A 17,746-nucleotide genomic window follows, 5' to 3' on the forward strand; every position below is an offset into this window, starting at 1 on the left:
CGATGAACATGGAAATGCAGATATCTATTTGAATTAGTGTTTTTGTTTTCTTCAGATATATACCCAGAGGGGAATTACAGAATTATATGGTAGTTCTATTTTTAATTGTCTGAAGAATCTTCATACCATTTTTCATAGAGCTGTACCAATAATTGACCATTAATATGCATGAACTTTCCATTGATCTATATGTCTCTTTTTATATCAGGAAAATACATTTTTTATTACTATAGCTTTGTAATATAGTTTGAAATTAGATAGCCTGATGCCTCCAGGATTGTTATTTTTTTCTCAAGATTGCTTCGGCTATTCAGGGTCTTTTGTGGTTTCATACACATTTTAGAATTGTTTTTTCTATTTATGTGAAAAAAGCCATTGGAATTTGATAGGAATTGCATTGAATCTGTAGATCCCTATGGGTAGTATGAACATTTTAACAATTCTAGTGTTTCCAATTCATGAGCATATTATATATTTCCATTTATTTGTAACTTCTTCAATTTATTTTATCAATGTCTTATAGTTCAGAGTACAGGTTATTTACCTTCTTGGTTAAATGTATAATCATGTATTTTATTCTTTTTGATGCAACAGTTAATGAGGTTGTTTTCTTAATTTAGCTTCCTGATATTTTGTTATTAGTTTATAAAACAACATATATTTCTATATTAATTTCATATCCTACAATTTTACTGAATTTGTTGATTAGTTCTAACAGGTTTTTGGTGGAGTCTATAGGGTTTTCTACATATGACATTATGTTATTGGATTCCAGTCAATTTTTAGAAAACGCAAATTATCCTAGAATTTATTTATAAGAGGTGCATTTGAAAATTTTTGGCACATAAGAAAACCATTCAACCTGGCCAGGACCAATCATATATATACTGTAAAATTTTCAAGAATCTTTCCTATACTGTATCACAAAATATAACAAATGTGTATTAAGGCTTATGTTCATAACGATTTTATTTATACTGTCAATTACTTGAATGTAAATATTAAATAAGGATCTGCTAGCTTACTAAATTACAGTACATCACATAATAGTATATTTTATACTTAATAAATTTAATATTTACATAATGTTCTTTTAAAGTTTTTTAAATTACAGTTCATGTTTAATATTGTTTTACTTTCAGGTGTACAGAATAGTGGTTTAAACAATCATATACTTTACAAAGTCTTCCCTCTGATATTCCCAGTACCCAGCTGACACCATGCATAGTTATTTGCATTATGTTTTTTAAGTGCATTTTATTGATTATGTTGTTACAGTAGTTCCAATTTTTTTCCCTTTACCCCCCTCTGCCTAGTTCCCCCCTCCCTTCTCTCGAGCAATCCCACCCCCTCTTAGTTCATGTCCATGGGTCGTGCATATAAGCTCTTTGCTTCACCCTTTCCTATGTTATTCTTAACTTCTCCCCATCTATTTTGTACCAAACAATTATGCTTCTTAGTCCCTGCACCATTTCCCCATTTCCCTGCCTTTCCCCTTCCAGCTGATAACACTCCAAATGATCCCCATACCTATGATTCTGTTCCTATTCTGATTTGCTTCATTGGATTTTGTTTTTATTTTTTAGATTCAGTTGTTGATAGTTGCGAGATTGTTGTCATTTAAATGTTCATAGTTTTGACCTTCTTTTTCTTAAGTAAGTCCCTTTGACATTTTATATAATAATAGCTTGGTGATGATGAGCTCATTTAGCTTTATGTTGTCTGGGAAGTACTTTATCTGCCCTTCCATTCTAAATGATAGCTTTGTTGGATAGAGTAATCTTGGTTGTAAGTCCTTGCTTTTCATCTCCTTGAATACTTCTTACCAGTCCCTTCTTGCCTGCGAAGTTCCTTTTGAGAAATCAGCTGAGAATCTTATAGATACCTCTTTGTAGGTAACTCTCTGCTTTTCTCTTGCTGCTTTTAAGGTTCTCTCTTTATCTTTAACCTTTTGCATTTTAATTATGATGTGTCTTGGTGTGGTCCTTCTTGGGTCTCACTTGTTTGGGACTCTCTGTGCTTCCTGGACTTGTCTATTTCCTTGACCAAATTTGGGAGTTTTCCTTCATTACTTTCTCATATAAGTTTTTAATTTCTTGCTCTTCCTCTCCTCCTTCTGGCACCCTTATGGTTCAGATGTGGGCATGTTTAAAGTTGTCCCAGAGGTTCCTAAACCTCTCCTCATTTTTTTCAATTCTTCTTTCCTCATTCTTTACTGGTTGACCTTTTTTTTTCTTTCTTATGTTCCAAATCATTGATTTGAACCCCGGTTTCCTTCCCTTCACCATTGGTTTTATGTGGATTGTCCTTCGTTTCATTTAACATAGCCTTCACTTCTCCCCTTATGCATTTGCCATGCTTAAGCCTATCTGTCAGGCTGGTAAGCATCTTTATCACGAGTGTTTTGAATTCTACATCTGTTAGGTTGGCTATCTCCTCATTTGTTAGATTGGTTATCTCCTCGTCCCTTAATTCTGTTCCTCTTTTTGGGCATTTCTCTGTCTCCTCATCTTCACAGGTTCCTGTGTTTGTTTGCCTCTGTGTTTTAGGTAGAGCTGTTTCTCCTATTACATTGTGAGGGGCAGAGCCTTAGGTATTCATCAGTAGAGGGTGACCCATTTTACCACTTTGTGGCGCTGTGTGTGGGGAAGGGGTCCAAGAGGGAACAATGCTGCCTGCTCAGCACTCACCCCTTTTCCAGGTACTTCTTCCACTTCCATATGGGACTGGCGCCTCTCTAGCTGTTGCCTTGGCTGCCATTCCCAGAGCGGGTGGATCTGCAGATGTTCTAGGATGGGGGGGGGGGCTTTAAAAAAGCAGACTCTGCTGAGAGACCTGCAGTTTCTTCCTCCACCTCACCTCCACTGGTTTGCACAGTCAAAAGCAATGAGGCTTTATTTTCCTTGATGCTGGGACTGTGAGCTGCGCGGTCAGATCCAGTCCTGGGAGAGCTCCCAGGTGTTCTTCCCAACCCTTTAAAACGTGTGACTGCACCTTCCACTGGCCTGCCACTGCCACTACTGCTGCCACTGCTGTTGCCACCACACCATGTCTTCTCCGCCCTGGCTCTGCTCCTCCTACCTGTTTGGAAGAGCATTTCTTCTTTATATTTTTGTTGGACTTCCATACAACTCGATTTTCTGGAACTTCTGGTTGTCTCTAGTTTTGAGATAGTTGCACTCCTTCCTAGCTGTGGAGGGAGATGCAGCATGTCTGTCTAGGCCTCCAACTAGTCTGGAAGTTCTGCATAACATTCTTTTTTTTTTTTAATGTTTTTTTTTATTATATTGTTACAACAGTTCCAATTATCTCCCCCTTGTTCCCCTCCACCCAGCACCCCCCTCCCCCAGCAATCCCCCCCAAGTCCATACCCCTGGTTCATAAAAATTAACTATCCCCCCCCCCTCAAATATTAGGACCCTTTGTAATCTTGTAAAGGACAATGGGTGAAGGTCTCAAGCTCCTCTAGCTGCTTCAAGCTGGACATGGTCATCGTCCTACCTACCCTTGGGTCCAGAAAACCCTAATAAGAGTGGGGGTGTGGAGGGGAGGGTGGCCTTCCCACATGGGGAAGGATCGTGCAGACTCCAGGTCTGTTGGCTGTCTCCGGTCAACGGCGTGCTTGGTTTAACAGGCTGGTGTCCTTGTTGTGTTCTGAGGGCAATAGATTTGGCGAAAAGGGTTAAAAGACATCATTCAATCCATAACTACTAGATGACATAAGGCAGGGATTAATTTTTCAATGTTCCATATTAGGGAAAAAAAAAAAAAAAAAAAGGCTTCTTTGTAAGAAGGTGTGCTAGGCACATCTCGCCTGTCCAAAACCCTTTTGCCCATTATACTTAGTTTGGGCTGAGGTAAATAGTTTAGGTTTTTCCCCCTCTCAGACCTCTGGGCCTTTTCTGTCCAAGCCATTAGGATAGAAAAGAGAAACCCGTTTTAAAGTGAAGCCCACAGACCACCCCATCCTTCCCCAACCCAGCCATTTAGTTCAGCCAAACCGTTGAGTCTCAGGAGGCAGCGCTGCAGAGAGGATTAAGTGAGGCTTATGCGTACAGATAATCACTCAGGTAATGCAATCATAGGCTTATGTCTTTTGAAAACAAAAAACACGTGTTAATTTATGTAACATAACCCGCAAACAAGTCTCTAAATCTGGAGAAGAAACTTTTAAGATGGTTAGTTGCCCTGTTTTATACTCTACTACTGATCATTGTGATTTTCCTTGAATAATAATTTTTCTCCCTAAGGTTACCCTCCTTGTCTTTAAAGGGACTACATTAAGTCCATTTTTAATTTATCCTGTTCGTTTGCATAAACATAACAAGAGCAGCAAATGATCACTTATGATCTTTAGTTCTGCTTTGCTGGAACTTACCCAAGGAATATTTGGGGTGACCTTCAGTCTGTTCTTCAGGGCACAGAAGCTGTGCCACATATCTGGCATTCATCCTTGCCTGTACACACCTGTTTTTTCCAAGTCTTTCTGGTCTTTCCTTGTGCCTTAAGGTCCCTTCTAGCCATCTTTCAGGAAAACAACCTTCGTTCCTTCCCTGGAAAGATTACTGTGGACCGCACAACCAACCATGGTACCAGGCCTTTTATCTCACGGGCTTTTATTACCTTTGAAAGTCATTCCCAGTTCCTCAGGGCTTTCTGGTAACAATCTGAGCCCAAGTATGTTTCCTTTAGGCTTGACATTCCAGTCAAAGACTTGGTCAAAAAAAAAAAAAAGAACCTCTGTTGACAACTGGTCTTATTAGTTCTATGCAAAGGAACTTATGTCATTACTTACTTGTTTAGAATGCCAAATTCTGGAGGGATCAAATAGGGAGAAAAATATATAACGTGAAGGAAAATCTTTGTCCTAATATTCACTGAACTGGCATTTCCATTCTTCATATTTTCATTTTTCCCCCACTAAAAAATTTTGGTTTGTTTTTCCATTACAGTTGTCTCACTTTTTTAGCCCTCTTGTTTCCCTGCACCCTGTCCCTCCCCTCCCCCACATTTAGTCCCCACTCAGTTGCACCTGTCTGTGGGTCATTCATATATATATATATTTTTTAACTTGACCCATCCCCTTACACCTTTCTTTTCCTCCCCCCCGCCCCCCTTGTTACTGTTAGTCTACTTCTTGTTTACATACCTCTGGTTCAATTTTGCTCATTTGTTTGTGTTGTTCATTAGTTTCCTGTAATAGGTGACAGCATAAGGTATTTTTCTTTTGTTGCCTGGCTTATTTCACTAAGCATAATTTTCTCTAGTTCCATCCATGTTGTTGCAAATGGTAGAAGTTCCTTCTTTCTTTCTGCTACATAGAATTCCATTGTGTAAATGTACCACAGTTTTTTGATCCACTCATCTACAGATGGGCACTTAGGTTGTTTCCAGCACTTGGCTATTGTAAATAGTGCTGCTATGAACATTGGAGTGCATAGGTTCTTTTGAATTGGTGTTTCGGGATTTTTTGGATATAATCCTAGCAATGGAATTGCTGGTTCAAAAGGCAGTTCCATTTTTAGTTTTTTAAGGAAATTCCAAACTGTTTTCCACAATGGCTGCACCAATCTGCATTCCCACCAGCAATGCACCAAGGTTCCCGTTTCTCCGCATCCTCTCCAGCATAAGTTGTTTGTTGATTTGTTGATGATTGCCATTTTGACTGGTGTGAGGTGGTATCTCATTGTGGTTTTAATTTGCATCTCTCTGATGGCTAGTGATGTTGAGCATACTTTCATATGTCTATGGGCCCCCTGTATGTCTTCTTTGGAGAAGTGTTTGTTCAGGTCCTTTGCCCATTTTTTAATTGGGTTGTCTGTCTTCTTGGTGTTGAGTCGTATGAGTTCTTTATATATTTTGGAGATCAATCCCTTGTCTGAGATGTCATTGGCGAATATATTTTCCCATATGGTTGGTTTCCTTTGCATCTTGCTGATGTTTTCTTTAGCTGAGCAGAAACTTTTTAGTTTGATGTAGTCCCATTTGTTTATTCTTTCCTTTATTTCCCTTGCCTTAGGAGATATATCAGTGAAAATGTTGCTATGTGGGATATCTGAAATTTTCCTGCCTATTTTTTCCTCTAGGACTTTTATGGTGTCACGGCTTACATTTAAGTCTTTGATCCATTTTGAGTTTATTCTGGTGTATGGTGTGAGCTGGTGGTCTAGTTTCATTTTTTTGCATGTCCCTGTCCAGTTCTCCCAACAACATTTGTTGAAGAGGCTCTTTTCACTCCATTTGATGTTCTTTCCCCCTTTGTCAAATATTAGTTGACCATATGAACCTGGGCTTATTTCTGGGCTCTCTATTCTGTTCCATTGATCTATATGTCTGTTTTTATGCCAGTACCAGACTGTTTTGATTACCGTGGCCTTGTAGTATAGTTTGATATCGGGTATTGTGATTCCTCCTACTGTGTTCTTCCTCAAAATTGCTGTGGCTATTCGGGCTCTTTTTTGGTTCCATATAAATTTTTGAAGTATTTGTTCTAGGTCTGTGAGATATGTTGCTGGTATTTTAATAGGGATTGCATTGAATCTATAAATTGCTTTGGGTAGTATGGACATTTTAATGATGTTGATTCTTCCCATCCATGAGCATGGTATACGCTTCCATTTATTTGTATCTTCTTTAACTTCTTTCTTCAGTGTTATGTAGTTTTCTGTGTACAGGTCTTTTACCTCTTTGGTTAAGTTTATTCCTAGGTATTTTATTTTTCTTGTTGCTATGGTAAATGGGATTTTTCTTTCAGTTTCTATCTCTGAATTTTTATTGTTGGTGTATAAAAATGCCTTCGATTTCTTAATATTGACTTTGTATCCTGCTATTTTGCCGAATTCACTTATTAGATTGAGTAGTTTTTTTGTGGAGTCTAAAGGATTTTCTATGTACACTATCATGTCATCTGCAAATAATGACAGTTTTATTTCCTCTTTTCCAATTTGGATGCCTTTTATTTTTCTTTCTTGTCTGATTGCTGTGGCTAGAACTTCCAAGACTATGTTGAATAGGAGTGGAGAGAGCGGACATCCTTGTCTTGTTCCTGATCTCAGGGGGAATGCTCTCAGTTTTTGCCCATTGAGTATGATGTTGGCTTCAGGTTTCTCATATATGGCCTTTATTATGTTGAGGTATGCTCCCTCTATTCCCATTTTGCTGAGAGTTTTTATCATAAATGGGTGTTGTACTTTATCAAATGCTTTTTCCGCATCTATTGATATGATCATGTGGTTTTTGTCTTTCATTTTGTTTATGTGGTGTATCACGTTTATTGATTTGCGAATATTAAACCATCCTTGCATCCCTGGGATGAATCCTACTTGATTGTGGTGTATGATCTTTCTAATGTGTTGCTGGATCCGGTTTGCCAATATTTTGTTGAGGATTTTAGCATCTATGTTAATCAGCGATATTGGTCTGTAGTTTTCTTTCTTTGTTGTGTCTTGACCTGGTTTTGGAATTAGGGTTATACTGGCTTCATAGAACGAGTTTGGGAGTCTTCCCTCTTCTTGTATCTTTTGGAATAGTCTGAGGAGGATAGGAGTTAGTTCTTTCCTAAATGTTTTGTAGAATTCACTTGTGAAGCCATCTGGTCCTGGGCTTTTGTGTGCTGGGAGTTTTTTGATTACTGCTTCAATTTCGCTAGCTGTTATTGGTCTATTCAGACTTTCTGCTTCTTCTTGATTCAGTTTGGGCAGACTATAGTTTTCCAGGAATCTGTCCATTTCCTCCAGGTTGTCAAATTTCTTGCCATACAGTTGTTCGTAATAACTTCTTATAATTCTTTGTATTTCTGTGGTATCAGTTGTGATTTCTCCTCTTTCATTTCTGATTTTATTTATTTCGGTTCTCTCTCTTTTTTTCTTGATGAGCCTGGCTAAAGGCTTGTCAATTTTGTTTATCTTTTCAAAGAACCAGCTCCTACTCTTGTTGATCTTTTGAATTGTTACTTTAGACTCTATGTCATTTAATTCTGCTCTGATCTTGATGATTTCCTTCCTTCTACTTGATCTGGGTTTTGCTTGTTGTTCTTCCTCTAGTTCTTGTAGCTGTAGGGTTAAGTTTTTTATTAGAGATTCTTCTAGCTTTTTTAGGTAGGCTTGTATTGCTATGAACTTTCCTCTTAAGACTGCTTTCGCTGTATCCCATAGGTTTTGGGTTGTTGTGTGTTCATTATCATTGGTTTCCAGGAACTTTTTGATTTCTTCCTTGATGTCATTGTTAACCCATTCATTATTTAATAGCATGTTATTCATTCTCCATGAGTTTGAATGTTTTTGAGTTTTTTCCTTGAGGTTGATTTCCAATTTTAAGGCATTGTGATCTGAGAAGATGCTTGATATAATTTCAATTTTCTTGAATTTATTGAGGCTTGTTTTGTGTCCTACCATGTGGTCTATCTTTGAAAATGTTCCATGTGCACTTGAGAAATATGTATATTTTGCTTCTTTGGGGTGTAAACTTCTATATATATCGACTAAGTCCATTTGATCTAAAGTGTTGTTCAGTGCCTCAATATCTTTGGTGTTTCTTTGCTTTGAAGATCTGTCCATTGTTGACAATGGGGTGTTAAAGTCCCCTACGATGAGTGTGTTGCTGCCTATATCTTTCTTGGAGTCTTTCAAAATTTTCCTTACATATTTGGGTGCTCCTAAGTTGGCTGCATATATATTTATAAGGGTTATATCTTCTTGATGGATTGTTCCCTTAAGTATTATGAAATGCCCTTCTTTGTCTCCTTTTATGGACTTTGCTGTGAAATCTGTTTTGTCTGATATAAGTATTGCTACCCCGGCTTTTTTTTCATGTCCATTTGCTTGGAATACATTTTTCCATCCCTTTACTTTCAGTCTGTGTAGATCTTTTGTTCTAAGGTGGGTCTCTTGTAGACAGCATATATGTGGGTCATTCTTTCTAATCCATTCAGCTACCCTATGTCTTTTAATTGGAGCGTTTAATCCATTTATGTTTAAGGCTATTACTGATAAGTACTTATTCATTGTCATTTTCCCCCTTTGTACCCGTGTTCTTCTCTGTTTCTCTCTGTTTCTTTATCTTCTTAGAGCAGACCCTTTAGCATCTCTTGCATTGCTGGTTTGGTGGAGATGTATTCTTTTAGTCTTCCTTTGTCTGAGAAACTCCTTATTTCGCCTTCCATTTTGAATGAGAGCCTTGCTGGGTAGAGTATTCTTGGTTGTTTTTCATTGCTTGGAATATTTTTTGCCATTCCCTTCTTGCTTGTAGTGTTTCTGCTGAGAAATCTGAGGATAGCCTTATTGGAGCTCCCTTGTATGTTATTAGTTGTTTCCCTCTTGCTGCTTTTAGGATTCTCTCTTTGTCTTTGGATGTTGCCATTTTAATTATGATGTGTCTTGAGGTGGGCCTGTTGGGGTTCATCTTCATTGGGACCCTCTGTGCCTCCTGGATTTGCGTGACTCTTTTTCTCCTCATGTGAGGGAAGTTTTCTGTCATTAGTTTTTCAAAGAGGTTTTCTATCCCTTGCTCTTCTTCTTCTCCTTCTGGAATTCCAATGATACGGATATTGTTACGTTTCATGTTGTCCTGCAGCTGTCTTAGAACCTCTTCAGTCTTGTTCAGTCTTTTTTCATTTTGTTGCATTGTCTGGGAGTTTTTGTGTACGTTGTCCTCCAGCTCGCTGATCCGATCTTCTGCTTCCTCTAGCCTGCTTTTAATTCCTTCTACTGTGTTCTTCAATTCAGAGACTGTATTCTTCATTTCCTCCTGGCTCTTACTGATAGCTTCCATGTCCTTTTTGATGCTGGTATAATTCTCAGTAAGTTCCTTATAGTTCTTCTGGAGTTCACTGTAGTTTTTCTGGAGTTCTTTGTAGTTTCCGCTGAGCTCATTTAGCTTCTCCATAATTCATGTTTTAAATTCTGTATCTGATATTTTGCTCCCCTCTATTTCATTTAGCACTCTTTCTGGGGATTCTACCTTTCCTTTCGATGGGGGGTTGTTTCTCTGTCTCCCCATTTTTGTGATTCCTTTTGTTTGTTGGTGTTTCTTGGAATGATCAGTTCTTCCTGGATCTGCCTCTGGTAGCGTCAGATCATGTACCAGACTGGCCCTAGGCAGCCTGTTGGAGACTTCCAGGGATCTACTGCCTTTGTCTCTCTTCTTTAGTTGTTACTATACTCAATCTGTGATCAGCCGTCAGGCTTAAGGACCGTGGGTGTGGTAACTTAATTCCTGTAGGCAGGGCTTTTATTTCCCCTTAGTATGACACCACTTGGAGGGGGATGGTCTGTCTGCTGTACTGGGGCTGAGTCAGCACTGGCTGGTCCTGGGAGGGGGTTAGTGTAGCTTCCACTTACTCCTCCGCCCTCCTGGATCTCCGTCTGTGTTGTCCTTGATGATATTTCTTTAATCTGTCTGGTTGTATTTCAGCTACTTTTTGGTGGATCTTTTTCTCTGGTTAGTTGATTGAGAGTCACTCTGCCCACCTTGTCTTGAGATCTTTTGTGAAGGTGCTGCTAAAACATAATTACACAACCCAGGCAAGAAACCCACACCCTCCAATGTCTCCCCCAAATACAATCCCACTATAGGCTGCCAATGAGCCCGTGTTAATATACTTGTGGAGATACTGGGACTCTTATTTCGTAGGAGAAACAGAAAGGAGTTGTTTTAAATGAAGGAAGGGTAATTTTTGAGCTGGAAGTTGATAGAGTATTAATATTAGCAATTGGCATCAAGGTTATGTAAGAGAGCAATTAACACTTACACTGTCTGTTTGAAAAGGAGGGGAGGGTTACAGTGTGGAGAGAGAAAGTGGAAGTGTATAGTATTAGGATTATATAATCGGTATATACTATATGATTAGCGTGGGAGGTAGGGTAGACACAACAGACATCCAGGTAGACAGACAGCCAGAAATTGAAAGAGAGGGCTGGGGAGGTTAGAAGGTAGGAAATAGATTGAGAGAGAATTTTTTAAGGATAAAAATACAGAGTAGAAAATAGCAAGACAGGAAGGGAGAGAGGAAAGAGAGAGAGAAAGTAGAGAAGAGAAGGGTAGGAGAGAGAACAAAAGAAGAAGGGGAGGTAGAAGAGAGGGGACTGGATTAAAATTCTTTTTTAAGTTATATGTTATAAAAAAGATTAGGAGATTAAAACATGATATAAAGTTGCAAGATAGAGAGAAAAGGTGAATATAGAGAGAGAGGAATAGGAGATAGGAAAGCAAGAGGATTTGGGAGGAAAAGAGCTCAGAGGAGGGAAGGAAATCAGGAGGAAGAGGAGATATTAGGGAGGGGAGGATTGAAATTGAAGAGTTGGCAAAAGATAGGATGAAGGAGAGAAATACAAGAGGTAGGGAAAGAAGTGGGGGGGTGGGGTAGAAAAAGAGAAGGGGTAAGAATAGGAGAGTAAAGGGAGAGGGGGATAGATTAGAATTATAATTTGAATATTAAGAGATTAGAATATAAAGTGTAATAGGGAGAGAGAGAGATTATGTATAGGGAGAGAAGGAAAATAAGGACAAGAGATGAAAGAAAAATGAATGTAGACTGAAGGGGGACAAAATAAAGAAAGAAATTTAATAAAGTTGAAGGTGCGTAGCGCAGAGAAAGGAGAGGGTGAGAAAGGGAGAGAACTTAAAATTATAAAATTAACTGAGAATAGGATGCAGGGGAGAATGCTAAGGGGAGAGAAGGGGGGAAAGGGGAGGGGAGAAAAGGAGCGAGAATAAGAAGGGACTGACGGTAGGGGTAGTTAGAGAGAGAGTGAGAGATAAAAGAATGAGGATTTTAACTCAATTCAACTTTTATGCACAGTCTCTGGGTATTTTTGGTTTGTTTGTTTTTTCGTTTTTCCTTGCTTCCTTCCTGAGTCTGCTCCTATTCAAAATTCCATGAGTTTCAAATCTTTTCTGGTTGGTTGGCTGGCTGTGGGAGGGTTCTGCTTGATTCTGGGGTTGCTAGTCTTTTTTTCGTGGGCCTACCACCGCTCTGCTGTGAGCTGCCTTTAGTTGTTCCCTCCTGAGGCAGCCTCAGCCCTCCTCAGGCTTGTCCAGCTACTCCTTCCCTCTGTTGGTCCAGCCTGTGCCTGCCAGCAATCCCCGCCCTGCCTCCAGTCCTGTCTCTATTCCCAGGCTACAGCTTCTGCTCTCTTCCCTGTCTATATGCCTGCGCACCCTACCTCTCTCCCTGTCTCAAGATCGTCCTTTTGTTCTGCAGGACTCTGGCACAGTCGGTCAAAGTGCCGGGCCCAGTGGCCCTTTCCTGCCCAGGGCCTCTCCCCTAGTCTGGAGCTTTGCAGTGGCTTTCCTGCCTGTGCTCTTCTCCTTGCCCCAAAACTTTCTCTATTCCGAGCTACCGCTTCCGCTGGCTTCCCTGTCTATCGGCCTGCGCGCTCTATTTTTCTTCCCGCCACAGCACCGTCCCTTTGTTCTGTGGGACTCTAGTGTGGTCGGTCAGCGCAGCACTCTCCTTCCCCGGAGCTCTCTGCCGGTCTGGAGCTTCGCAGCAGCCCTTCCCTGCGGGCCCTTCTCCTTGCCCTAAAACCGTCTCCCCTCCAGAACCTCCGCCTCCGCTCTCTTCCCTACTTACACACCCTGCACGTCCTATTTCTCTCTTAGCCCCAAACCTGCCTTTTGTTCTGTGGGATTCTAGCGCGACTAAAGAGCAAACACTGATTTCAAGAACACCGTTCTCCCCCCGGTCCGGAGTTCCGCAGCAGCTTTGTTCTGTAGGGCCCTAGCGCTAGTGCTGGGCGCACCCGGGATGCCGAGCTTTCTGTCGGAGGTTGCAGCTGAGGATGTTTCTCTCTAGACTCAGGTCACACAGTTTCTCCCAGTCCTGGTTGTTCACTGTTCTCTCCCTCCTCTGGCTTTTTCGGCCAAATCCTCTCCCTAACTCCCTACAAGAATTCACTCCCGGCTAGTGAGCTCTCCGGCTTGATACTGCAAACGCACGGAGTCTCAGAATGACTCAGCCTGCAGTTTGTGATAAACCCCTCCACCCCCCTCCACGCTGCTCCCACGATCTCCTCCCCGTTCACGTTATCAGGTATTCCCACTCACTCAGTCATTCCTCCCCAAGTTTGTTCCTCCTGGATTGTCTCCTTAACAGGAGCGAGCTGAGAACACTGTTCCTACTCCGCGGCCATCTTGGTCCCCCCTCTTCATAACATTCTTGATGCTAAAGGAAAGTACTTGTTATATAACATTAAGTAAAAAAAAATGTAAATCATAAAATACATGCACAATTATGTGAAAATAAGCTTAAATGACAAAAACATTTTGTAGTTACAAAAATGTTTGGTTAATGGATATGACTGCTTGTCATTAAAATGCTTCTTTTTCTTATTTTGTATTTCTTCTAAAGAAAGCAACAACAAATACTTTTGAAACATTGGCTATAATTATTCAGGTGCTAAATTAAGTAAAATCAAAATTTTACATTAAAATAATGTAATTCTTGCCCTGGCTGGTGTGACTCAGTGGATTTGTTACGGCTACATAGGCGAGATTGAACACTCTGAAGCGGTATATAAAGTAAGCAAAGGATTTTAATAATGGCCAGGAGTTGGGCAGACCCTGGGCTGGTCTCTAACATGCTCCAACCTACAATGGAGTCTAAAACGCTGAGTTTTTATACTGATGAGGCCCGCTTTGTTTCTTCTTTGGTGGGAAACAGCCTTAGGAAGAGGGGGCTGGGCAGGACTGCAGGAATGTCTTGGCAGAAACAGGAACAGAAATTCGCAAGACTATAACGTTATCTCCAATGGCAGCATAGCTCTTCAGCCAGGGACAAACTTCCTGCGAAGCAATCTGTCTTCAAAGGGCTAGACATTCTGCAAAGCACATCCTTCACAAATATTATAAACCAGACACAAGGAAATGGAAGGTGATAGAGGCTGAGGTCCTTTTAGCTTGTAAATCACCAATTGCTACACTCCTTCCTACATTCCTCTCTTCAAGGCTTTTTAGCAAGTCCTTGCTACTTTTTACAAAGAACATCTGAAGCCCCTACATATTTACATATCTAGCAGACCTTTGAAACTTTTTACAGGGAATATTTGGTGCCCCTACAGATTAAGCAATGGCCTGTGAACCAAAAGGTTGCCAGTTCGATTCCCAGTCAGAGCACGTGCCTGGATGGCGGTTCAGGTCCCCAGTTGGCGGCATGCAAGAGGCAACTGAACAATGTATCTTTCGCACATTGATGTTTCTCTCCCTCTCTTTCTCCCTCCCTCCCCTCTCTCTAAAAGAATAAATAAAATCTTTTAAAAAAATAATGTAATTTTTGTTTGATTTTAAAACACTTCTGAAGAACACAAAGGAAACAAAAAATGTAAGGTCTCATGTATAAATAAAATTCATGGACAGACAAAATGAGGGAATGTTTAAATAAATATTACATTCTTGGACAACTGAAACATTTGAAATATACTGAATGTTAATAATCATAAAACAGTTAGGTAAATTATGGTTCTTCCATAAACTAGTATATTTTATAGCCAACTGAAAATATTTAAGTTATACTATAAGTAACTACTTATACTAGACAACTGTAATAGAATAACAATAAAAAAATTTCAGATATTTTAAAAATATAAATATATTTTTCATAAATTGTATATGTAATCTATGTAAAAAATGTAAAAATTCAGATATGTAAGTAATATTTTTTAAAGAAAGGAAAAAGAGAATGTAAATCACACTAACAGAAGTAATATATGTGGCTTCTTTATGCATTTTATTATCTTCAATTTATTGAAAGTAATAATGTAATCTACGCCACCATTTTTTTAACATAGTTTCTGTAAATGCTGACTCTGACTAACTTGTAGCTTGTAGATGAGCAGCATGTTAGTGGAAGAATTCTGGGAACTAACTTCAGAAGATAACAAACTCTAACCTTCAGGCATTCCAGCTCTGGGAGATTTGTTGACCTTTAAACATAAAACCAATTTGACGCACACCAGGCCATCGTTTGACCTGTTTTGAGGTTCTTATCAGGATGGACTTTACTGGTTTGCATGTACAGAACTTTTCAAACCCTCCCGTTGATATCTTTGTCCTCCTTTCCCTCTCCCTCCTTATAAAAACCTCTGTCTGCACTCAGAAAAGTGACATCATCACAGTCTATGTAGCCTCTGGAAATCTTCACCGTACACTGTGGGTAAAGGGTGTATAGCAGGCAAATTGTATTTTAATATTATTATGAAACTGGTTTTGAGACCTGGGTTCCCCATAAAGAGTCTCAAGAAACTTCCAGGGTCTTCAGATCACTTTTGTACACTACTGATTTAATGGATAGTTACTAAATACTCCTAGTATTAAAATTAAAATCTTTAACATGTTTTGAAAAAAAAAAAAAAGATGATCTTTGGGATGAGAGTCCCCCATCTTCTCAGACTGTCAGCTCTTGAATAAACCATTTTTCCTTATACCAGCACTTGCCTCTGAAGTATTGACTTCTGAAGCAGCAGGAAGCTGAACCTAGGTTTGACGTCAATAAATTCATAGTTTTACAGTTTACAAAGAAATGTTTTTAAAACATCTTGATTTAATGCCTACTCTTTCAGATAACATAATGAACATGAAGTAATCTATGAGCTGAGCCTGCTCTCAATTGAGAAATGAACAGTATATAAATAATTACAATGACTCAGGATAAATGCTCTTTAAAAGAGTATGCCTGGATAATTGTTATGTGCCATATTTTTGTACAAATCCAATGGAGAGGTAATAAAAATGCACGCAGAGATGTATTAGTTTTGACATCATATTATGTCATTACTTTGTTAAGTGAAAAAGATACACACACATACACAGTAGAAAATATACAGCAGCCTTCTGTAAAATGATATTAGCTGTGAATATCTCCATGTTGAAAATGGGGGGGGGTTGTACATATTACATTTTATTTCTAATACACTGTCTAAAGTGAAATCAATGAGGAGTTTTTTGAATGAAAATGTTTCACTGGAGGAAGATGGCGGAGGAGTGAGGAGAGGCTGCGGTTTCAGGCTCCCGAGACCCGTCTGCAGTTTGGGCTAATTGCAGACAGAACATCTCAGTGAGCAGCTGGACACTGGCAGGAGTTGAGCCTTGGCACTGCTGGATTAGAGAAAAACCATCTGGGAACAACCTGTTTAGTGAGGATAGCGGAGGAAAAAGGGACGAAACAGGATTCCCAACTGCGGTGGCTGCCCAAGCTGCGGCTGGAAGTACACAAAGGCTTTTTGGCAACCACAGGCTTCCCCAGAGAGGAGTCAGGAGGAGAATGGATCTCTGCCCGCTGGCAGAGACAGGACTTGACCAGGTGGCATTGGCGCTGAAGGACAGGAGACAGCGTGCTACTTGGCAAGTGAGAATGTAATTTTCCTTCATATTTTTCTCTTGTGGACTGCAGAGAGAGGGGGAAAGTTTGGGGGTGGTAGGACATTCTTGAGGAGCACAGGCACAGAGGCACACTCGTCCACTCCCCAACCCTCCCCTTGGGTCTCACGGGCGCACATAGGGAAGTGCCCTCATTCACTGGCCCAGGTGTGCAGGGCTGCGAGTACAGTTGCCTCTCAGACACGCCCCAACAGACATAAGATCAGTGCCCCAGTGGGCGCAGGGAGGGCCCACTGAACACGCAAAAGACCGTGCGCAGACACCCCTGGCCAGCTCCAGTGGGCGCCAGGCCAGAGCGCAGACCACTTGCTCAGGCTCTGCTCCTGCCTGCCCAGGAGGGTGCAGGAATAGCAGGTGGCTGCAGCTCGGGAACAGAGGGCAGCAGCGACTCACAGATGCTCACTTCCACTGTGCAAAAGTGTCCGGGGTCCCTCCCTAAGAGGGGAGAGAGCAACTCCCGGAATGTGGCTCGGCAGGCCTGAGGCAAGCTCTCCTCGGGTAGCTCCAACAGGCGCCAAAGGAACACACCGTGCAGGCCACAGTGGGCGCACACCGCTGCTGCAAGGAACAGAAACCTCTGACCCACCTCATTAGACCAGTTGTGGACGCAGCGACACACAAAGGCTGAACTGAGTAAAAACATGCCTTTTTTTTTTTTTTTTTTCTTCCTTAAAGGGAAAAAGGGGGGGGGACTATATCTCTAATCTTTTTCATATAATCTCTTCCTCTTATCCTTTCTCTTTAATTGTTGTTTATTTGTTTGTGTGTCTAGTTTAGCCTCCCTTTATTATAGTTAAAATATAACTACTATATAAATCCAATACTATACAATCCCACTTTCTTACTATATTCTGCATTCTTCCCTCCTTTTCTTCTATTGTTATTAACATACATTGTAAATATTACCTACTGTCTTGCATAGTCTCAACTATTATTAATCTATCATCCTCTCAAAAATCATATTTTTCCTTCCTAAAAACAACTCTTATCTATTCTTCTTATAGTATAAAAGCTCTAATCTCTCTACATTTATATTAATACTGGCTCATTGGCTGACGATAGCAGGATAGAGGGTGGGGGATATTTTTGAGGGTGTGGGTCTCCTGCCTGGGCTGTGTGTTTATGTTTTTAACAGCATCTCCACAAAAGAACTCAAGACAAAGTGGATAGAGTGACTCTCAATCAGCTAGCCAGAAGGAAGATCCTACCAAAGAGCATCTGAAATATAACCAGACAGCATAAACAAACGACATAAAGGGTAACCCAAGAACATCAGGCTCAGGAGATCAAAGAGACTGCACCACTGAAACCCCCAGATCTCCTATAAAGAATCTCATACCACAAGGGTGGGAAGTCAAAGCAGACAAACCCCCCA

The sequence above is a fragment of the Furipterus horrens genome, unplaced genomic scaffold (assembly GCF_987537825.1).
Source record: "Furipterus horrens unplaced genomic scaffold, mFurHor1.1.pri manual_scaffold_2, whole genome shotgun sequence".
Taxonomy (NCBI): Eukaryota; Metazoa; Chordata; class Mammalia; order Chiroptera; family Furipteridae; genus Furipterus; species Furipterus horrens.